Raw genomic sequence first — 8,682 nt, 5'->3', positions numbered from 1 at the left:
CCCGCTTCTTCCTCTCTCAGCGCTTAGCCCGCAGGCCCGGCCTTTTCGGCCCGCTCATTGGCTGGGCGCCTTTGGTGACGGAGAGGGTGGGGCGCCGCTCGTGAGCTGGTGGTGGCGCGAGTTTGAGAGCGGCGCGCGGTACGCGGCTTCTTTTCTAGGCTTCCCGGGACCCGCGTCGGCCCGCCCCCGCCGGCTCCCGCCAACCTGCGGGGCCTTAGCCCGCCGGATTGAGGACCTGCCCCTTGAATGGGGGCTACGTTGCGGAAAGGGTGGGCTCACCCAGTTCTTTTAATCCGGGGTGGGGAGGTGTATGGAAACAAACCAAGAGAACACACCGAGGCCAAGTGTAGGCCCCAGACGTGTCTAATCTATTTTAAAGCCCTGAGGCAGGGAGTTGTGGGGAAGAATAATCGTAAAAGAGGTTGAGGTGAAGTGTGGAGGCGTTTGCTTTTGGCGCCTCGTGATCTCAGCGACCTGGAAAAGATACTTAGTTGTTAGGCAAGTCTTCAAATTTTAACTTGGCGTCTCCCCAGGCTGGAATTTGGCTGCTTCAACAATCAACCCTTCCTCAAAACTAAGAAATTATAGTTTAACATCGCAACTGCCTCCCACCAGGTGCCTTTGATCTGTGCCTACCTTTGGTTTTTCTTTTCATATAGCTGCCCTTCATCACCAAATAATATTTTCTATGAAAGTCACACGCACGTGGACTTTCACGTGGTAGCTTCTCGTTTGTCCCCAAGTGCCCTTAACTTTACCAATTGTTCTTTGCTTTACTGATTGTTCTTTGCTTAAGAAACAGCAAGCAACCCACCAAAGTTTCCTTGGTCCATTCTGCCACCAAGAGGTTGTTAAATGGTTTATTAAATCTACACAATTTTCTTCAGTAACTCTTCCCTCACAATGGACAATGGCTAACACCAAAACACCACTTAAGAAAACTTCCTCAACATAAAGAAAAATCCACTAATAATACTTAAATTTACCAAAATGATACTGGACGACTTTCACACCTAAGGTTTTTTTTCATTGCCTAACTAGATAATATCAAACCGTAATATATGTATGATATACACTGACCATTTGGAATTCTTACATTTTGATACCAGAAAAACGAATTGTCCTGTTTTTTAAAAAGTTTTTTCCTCCAATTTTCAGCTCTTTGATCAGGTCACTAAATTTTTAGATGGCAGAACAATAGGAATAAAAACTAGATGTAAGGCTTGGCTTTCCTCAGACCTTAGGCCAATCCCTTCCTCTCTTTGGGCCCCAGTTTCTTTCTCACCCACTCAATGAGGTTGATATCATCTATGTCTATCTCATCCATGTAAGAATCAAATGGATGTGAAGGAGCAGTTTGATCCATAAAGCACTTTATGGATTGTAAAGTTCAAATGGTCTCAGTTTGTTGTCGTTCCTTTTTTTGGCTCTTTCAATCTCATTTTTAAATCTACCCCCAGAAGGTCATATCTATGTGACCATAGTGAATCAGATATATTTAGCCCATCGTTTTTTTGCCTAGAGTCAGCTAAAATGGAGTATTCAAAATAAACATTAAGAAGTGTGAAAGGAAATGACAGGGCAAATAATTATGTTTGATCACTGTATTTTCAGGAACAGATTCAGAACACAGGTCTGACATGTGTATAATACTTTTTTCATTACCTTCATTTGTTGGAATCAAACAAATTTCAAACCTTGGAATGGGATAAGAATGAGGAAATGTAAGTAAACTGTATTGAGCGCCTGCCTGCTGTCTAGCAGACTGTTAAAGACCTTTTTGTACAATATTTCTCTGAATTCTCACAGCAGCCCTGTGAGATAGTTGTTATTTTGCAGATCTAGCTTTGCTCCACACCCCAAACACGCATATCACACATGCACAGATACACACTACCCCATAGTAGTTGAGTCAATAATTAGAACCCATGTTTGTGTTTTCTACTAATTCATATTGTCTCACAAAACAATAATATTCATCAGAAATAAGAGAAATAGAACTCATAAATTTCTTTCTATGACTTGTCATGTATTTCTAATTTTTAATAATTTTTAATTTAAAAAGTTATACATGATCACTTAGCAATTCAAACAATAGAGAAAGTTATCTACAGTAAAAAGTGAAAGTTCCTCTTCATATGCTCCCTTATTTACTTTTCCACTCCAGAGATAATCATCATTAAGGGCGTAGTACCTATGATTTGAAATATCTTCTATTTACAAATATATTTACTTTGTGTTTTGTTCAACATACATTTTACTATGCATTTGTTCAGTGACTTGCTTTTTACTTAACAGGTCAGAAAGTTTAAAGCTTTTTACTTAACAGGTCAGAAAGTTTAAATTCACCTTATCCTTATTAACAGCCCCATAGTTTTCCTTATCTGCTCAGTATCATAAATGATTCAACCATTCACTTACTGAGGACAATTAGATTATTTCCAGTTTCCCTATAACAAATAATGCTGCAGTGAATACTCCTGTACATTTATCTTTGGGCACACTGGTGACTATATCTCTAAGTTAACAACCTAAAAGTGGAATTACTGTGTTGGAGGCCTTGTATATTTGTTATTGTGGTAGGTACTGCCAAAGTGTCCCCTAAAAATATTGTGTCAATTTACATACCCACTACAATATGTACATTACCTGTTTATTCCCTATCAAAGCTCTGGACATGTGCTATTAAGGTTGCACCAGTGTCAAATGAGAAATCTTTGCATTTTAATTTGGACTTTTGGCTCTGAAGGCAATCTTACCTAACTGTGAGCTCTTCAAAGAATATACAAATAATAAGATTAAATGCCATATAATGTAGTAATTTTTTAAAAGAATATGCAATAAATCTATTATTTTAATAATAGAATTGGTTAATTCATTCTTTTTGAGAAAATTGATACCACTTTGCTGTCAGAGATACAGCAGCAGTGCCCTTCAACTTGCACTTCTTTCCACCAGTCATAAAAAATGGGCACTTAGACTGAACATACCATGAGTCTGACTTACTGGGTGTATTCATGGATTGAACACAAATTCACAATTCCATGGGCTTTTTCCTCCACTGAATCTCTGGGGAATGTGCGTGACTTCGTAAAGCCTGAAAGGAGGCACTGGTAGAAAAATTTATTTGTGACTATCTGATAGAAAATTGTTTTTCTATTTGCTTTTAAAAATGCTCTGTAAAACAGTACATCACATCATAACCTTAGATTTCAAAAACATGACCAATATAACTTGGACAACAGTAAAACTGCTGAAGCATGAGGTGAGAGAGACGGGATACTCTTTTCAATGAAAAATTGACCTGAAGAAGCACAGTCCAGGTTGCAAATTTATTCCCATAAACTTCAATTTACAGTATTGAGAATGTTTATTGAAAATTATGAATACTCTTATTTGTGGACCTAAACTCCTATGAGTCCAAGACCTTAGCAAATAATCTGTATGGCATCTATGAAACCTTAAATAGGTCAGGAGCAGAATCAGCAATTGTCTGAAAGTGAGTTGCTGCCTTTTAGAGAACATAGGCTGCGAGGTCTGGGAGTTATAGTTTGATTGTCTGAGAAATTTATACAGTTCTCCGAGGTAACATACAACAATGGGTCTCTTACTCATGGAGGAGTGAGAACTGAAGTATCATTTAACTAGGATCATTCTCAAGCAGGACAAGGAGCCACAGAGTTGTTATTGCTGAAATGTTTCTAAGCCAGAACTAAAAATAATGAGCTAGGGCTTAGAGTCTGCATATATAAGAAGTAAAAAAAGAAAAAAACAAGTTAGGGAAGGTAAAGTTGGTACTTGTAGATTAGAAAGACATGCGATTTCTTTCACATATAAACATACCATTATGTATTAAGCAATGAAAATCAGAAAAGGAAGTAAAATATATATATATATTATATTGAGAGCCCACTATTTGCTGGTCACTGAGCATTCAAAAGGGAGCAAATCCTACAAAATCCCTGCTTTCATTGAGCCTTGAGTCTAATGGAGGACACTGGAAGTATATAACAAATAAATCAGAGAAATAGTGTTTTATATGGTGATAAGTGCTAAAGTTAAAAATGAGTCAGGGTTTAGAATAGGGAGTTGGGGGGGGGTGCAATTTTAGAAAGGGTGTCTGAGGAAGTCACCTAGAAGATAACAGTCAAGATCTGAAGGAGATGAAGAAGGAAGCCCTTGCAAGCATTGGGAGAAGTGTTTTCCAGGCAGATGGAAAAATAAAGGCTCTGAGACAAGAGCATGTTCGGTGTGTTATTTACAGTGATGTGATAGAGCCAGCTTGACTGACTCCTGGAAGTCAACTGCTAAAATTTTCAGGAATCTTGTAGGCTGGTTGACAAACACAACCATTATAAAAAAATTAAATTAAATAAATTAAATAAATTATATTAAAAATGAAGGAAATACTCAAAATTCATCACTTCCTAATTATGTTGTTGTACTTCATTACCTATGCTCTTGAGATTATTTATATTAGCAGTGTTTGCATGATGGAAATACTATATACTGATATGCTACTGAATACCTCTTCTCAACTCCACAATTTGTGACATTGCAGTGGTAGCTTAAAATTGGCCATGGTGGGAGTACTTACATTATGGAAGTCAGCTAAAATTCAGGACTTTTTCTCCTAAGAGCCTGTTGTTACATCTTTACTAGCACACTATTGTGCATTAAAGACCATCGAGGAAGCCAGAGTTGTGGTCAGAGAAAGAGGAAGTCATAGCAATTAAGTAGCTGACAGGTACGAGGTGGACAGTTGATGTTGGGCCTCACTGTAGGCCATTGTAAATGCTTTAGCTTGTTTTCTCTGCAGTTTGAGGCCACTCAAGTGTTTAAACAGAGAAATGATGACTTGACTTGACTTCAGAGTTTAACGGGATCACTCTAGATTCTATAATGAGACTAGCCCAGGGAGCAAGGGTAGAAATAGAACTGTTAGGAGATTCTGTGTTAATCCAGGGATTGTGGCTTGGACAGAGTGGTAGTCATGGAGGTATTCAAATTCTGAATATATTTTGAAAGTCAAGTCAAAAGGACTTCCTACAGAATTGGATTGGCATGTGTGAGAAAGAAGATGCAAGAATGACTCCATGGATTTTGGTCTCAGTGATTGGAAGGGTGGGGTTACCGTTTTCTGAAATGTGCTGCAGGAAGAACAGGTTGTTGGGAATGGGCGGAATTAGGATCTCAATTTATCATCACCCATAAATTCCTTAAAGGCAGATGCTTTATGCCAAGTTCTTAGTTGTGCTTACTAAAAATTTGTTAGGTTCATGAATTAATCTTTTTTGACTTTTGTATTCAAATGAAGTCCTGGAAATTAATGTTGATGGAAAGATGTTATGAGGTGCAACATTCTGTGCCTCTATGACTCTGAACAAAAGGAGAAAAGGTACTAGATGCCACTCCAAACTAGGCCCATTTTACTTCCTTTAATTCTCACCATTTAGTAGGTCTGACTTTGCCCTATATCCTTCTATCTGCCTCATACTCTACTTGTTTGATCACAAGAAGAGGTTCAGGTATTATCACCATTAGCAGAAAACTTAAAAGCAATCAAGAGTAATAACATATTATCAAGTTTGGTAATATCTTATCAAATTTATGTTTCAAAGTCTTATTCTTGTATAATACACTAGATAAAATAGATTCTAACAACAATAAAAAATGTTCAATCACATACTCTGACTTTAGCATAAATGAAGAACCTAGCAAAGTTAGCAGGTCTATTTCAGTGATTCTCAACAAGGGGCAATTTTGCCCGCAAGGAGACATTTAGCAATCAAACATTGTCTGACAAAACAACATTGTTAGCCAATGTCAGAATCAAACAGAGCACATTGTAAGCCAGGTAGATCAGAAGGTGAAGGTAGTAATAAAGACAAGTATAATAATGACTAACACAATGACATTGTTGGTTGTCACAACAGGTATAACTAACATCTAGTGAGTAGCAGCCAGGGATGCTGCTAAACATCTTGCGTTGCATAGGACAGGCCCCCACAACAAAGAATTATTCAGCTCAAAATATCAATAGTGCAGAGTTAGAGAAACTCTGATCTATTCACAAAATATTTGAAATTATCCTGGCCCACTAGGAAAAAAGCTGAACCTCAACTAGATCTGTATTTCCCAAACTTTATTGTATATGTGAATCACCTGGGGAGCCTATTAAAATGCAGATTATGATTCAGTAGGCCAGGAGCAGGGTCTGAAATTCTTCATTTCTAACAAACTCCCAGGAGATGCTAATGGTAATGCTGATAGTCCACAGACCACACTTTGAGTAACAAGGCACTAGATTATTATGTCACTGTGGTTTCTGTTGGAGTGGGATAGGTACAGGGATTCCTTAAGAATTCATTCTGAGAAAGCCCCCAAAATAATGTTTGGGACATTGTATGTACAAGTTTGTACTGGGCTTACAAAAAAATATGTTATTTTGGGGTACTATGAATTTTGCAATTTTTTCCTCCAGGGAAAAGTTTTAAAATGTAATTTCTAGGGCAGAAGACATTCCTCTCTGAAGAAATGAGATTAACATCATAAATACATTAGTAGAAAATTCTCAGTACCTCACCCTGCCTTCAGGTGGTACTATGTTTAAACCATTTCAAGCTGATTTCTAGACATTTATTGAGAATGTTAGGGTCAAACAGCAGATACACCATAAACCCGGAGAGATCAAAATGTGAAGATAATAATAAAAATAGCAAGTATAATAACGGCTAACATTTATTGAGCATTTACTATGTGCCAGGAACTTTTCTAAGCACTTTATGATATTTATTTGTTTAATTTTCACAATAACTCAGTGAAGTAGGAACTATTACTATTGCCATTTTAAGATAAAGAAATGAACCCAGAAAGTTAATGTACTTGAAATAAAGTAGAAAGTATACAAATATATCCTGATTAAAAAAAAAATGAATGAATGAACAAAATGTAAATTTTTCTAGAAAGAATACACTCTTTTAGCTGTTAACTCTTTTCTATTTTGATGTAAATTCCAAAACTTTGGGAGAAAGAAAGAGAAATACTATCACCTGGAAGGACGGTAGATGTCATGTAGATGACTATAGATATCACCTATAGATGTCATAGGGTCATTTAAAAAAAAAAATTTATTCTAATTTTTCTAAATCAGAAACTTTAAAATTCTCCTAAAGCGTATTTTAGAGCTATGGTCAAAATTCCAAAAAAGAGTTAGTACAAATTCTAGAAGCTATTTCTCTCTCTCTCTATCTATCTAATATTTATTTAACCATTCTATTATCTTTACCCTGAGAAATGTTGTAAAAGCAAAATGATTTATTTTAATAACAGTACTACATTTTAATAAATGTATTGTAGGACATAGTACATTTGCTTAGGCATTTTGAAAGTTGCCACAATTCATGGAATATTTTCTTAAAAGGGTGGTCTAGCATGATTGGCCAGTACAATTTTTTATTTGTAATGTAACTAGAACCTGAAGATTTTCAAATGAATGATATATAAACTGCTTTTCACATGAAAAATTTTACATAACTGTATTGGCCATTATATTCATAATTTCAGTAATTCTGATCCTTTATCTAAGAAATGTAGAAAACAATATATATGTATAAGCACGAGGTCATAATATCAGTCTTTACAAGTTCCTTTTATAGTCAATTGCACGGAGTATAAAAAATTTGTTTGTACATACATATATTCATTCCTCTTCTCCCTCTTCACACTTTGAGAAAGTTGGAGAGAAAATAACAAGGGGATGCTTGTGGAATTGAAGATGCCCAATGAAAATTTTCGTCTCACTCAACACTTTCTAAAAGACAAAAACAAAAAAAAACAAACTTCCATAATACATTTGGAGGTTACAAAGGGGCTTCCTTTCCTTACAAGGCTCTGAATCTTGGACACTTACTGTTTTTTCTAGTTAGATAAAGTAATCTGCTGGAAATCAAATTGCAGTAGTTGTTTATAAGAAATGCTAAATTTACCATTTATTGGTATCTACTATTCTCCAGATTTTTTTTATATATAAACAGCCAGAAACAAGCCAAAGCAAATCCAAATTTCTAAATTTTGAATGTTGAATGAAATAAAAATCAAGATTTGAAAAATTCCTTATATACAGTGAAATTGGGTTGTGCCATAACACCATGAACACAGAAAATGTATGACAGCATAAATTCAAACACAAATGATTATTTCCCAATTTATTCAATTATTTCACTTTTTTCTTTTCCTGTAGAGATCCAACCTATTGAACATACTCTGTACAAGTATTTTAATCTATTTCAATATTTTAAAAAGTTCCACCTTTTCTGAGGTCCATGAAACCTGAAGTATTTGAAAATATTTCTTAAATCTTTCCTATATAAGTCATATTATACCAAAGGACACATTGAAAGTAGTTTGCCTGATAATTCAACTAGAGGTTTTGCGTAGAACCTAAATATAATTTCTGTACTCATCACTAACACAGTAACATAGACTTTTTTTCCAGATTATGTTTACACCATCACAAAGCAAACACTTCTTTCTTTACTGGGTAACAATAGGATACCCTAATAAGGGTTTTGCAGTGAATTTGGGAAGAGGAGAGCACAGGGTGAGCAAATAAAATGGGCAAGTGTGCATGAAGCTGAGGCAGAGTGACAACACTGGACTACTAGCCACCATAGTGGCGGG

Source organism: Pteropus medius, unplaced genomic scaffold, assembly GCF_902729225.1.
Source record: "Pteropus medius unplaced genomic scaffold, Ma_sr-lr_union100, whole genome shotgun sequence".
Lineage (NCBI taxonomy): Eukaryota > Metazoa > Chordata > Mammalia > Chiroptera > Pteropodidae > Pteropus > Pteropus medius.
This window is presented reverse-complemented; position numbering follows the sequence as displayed.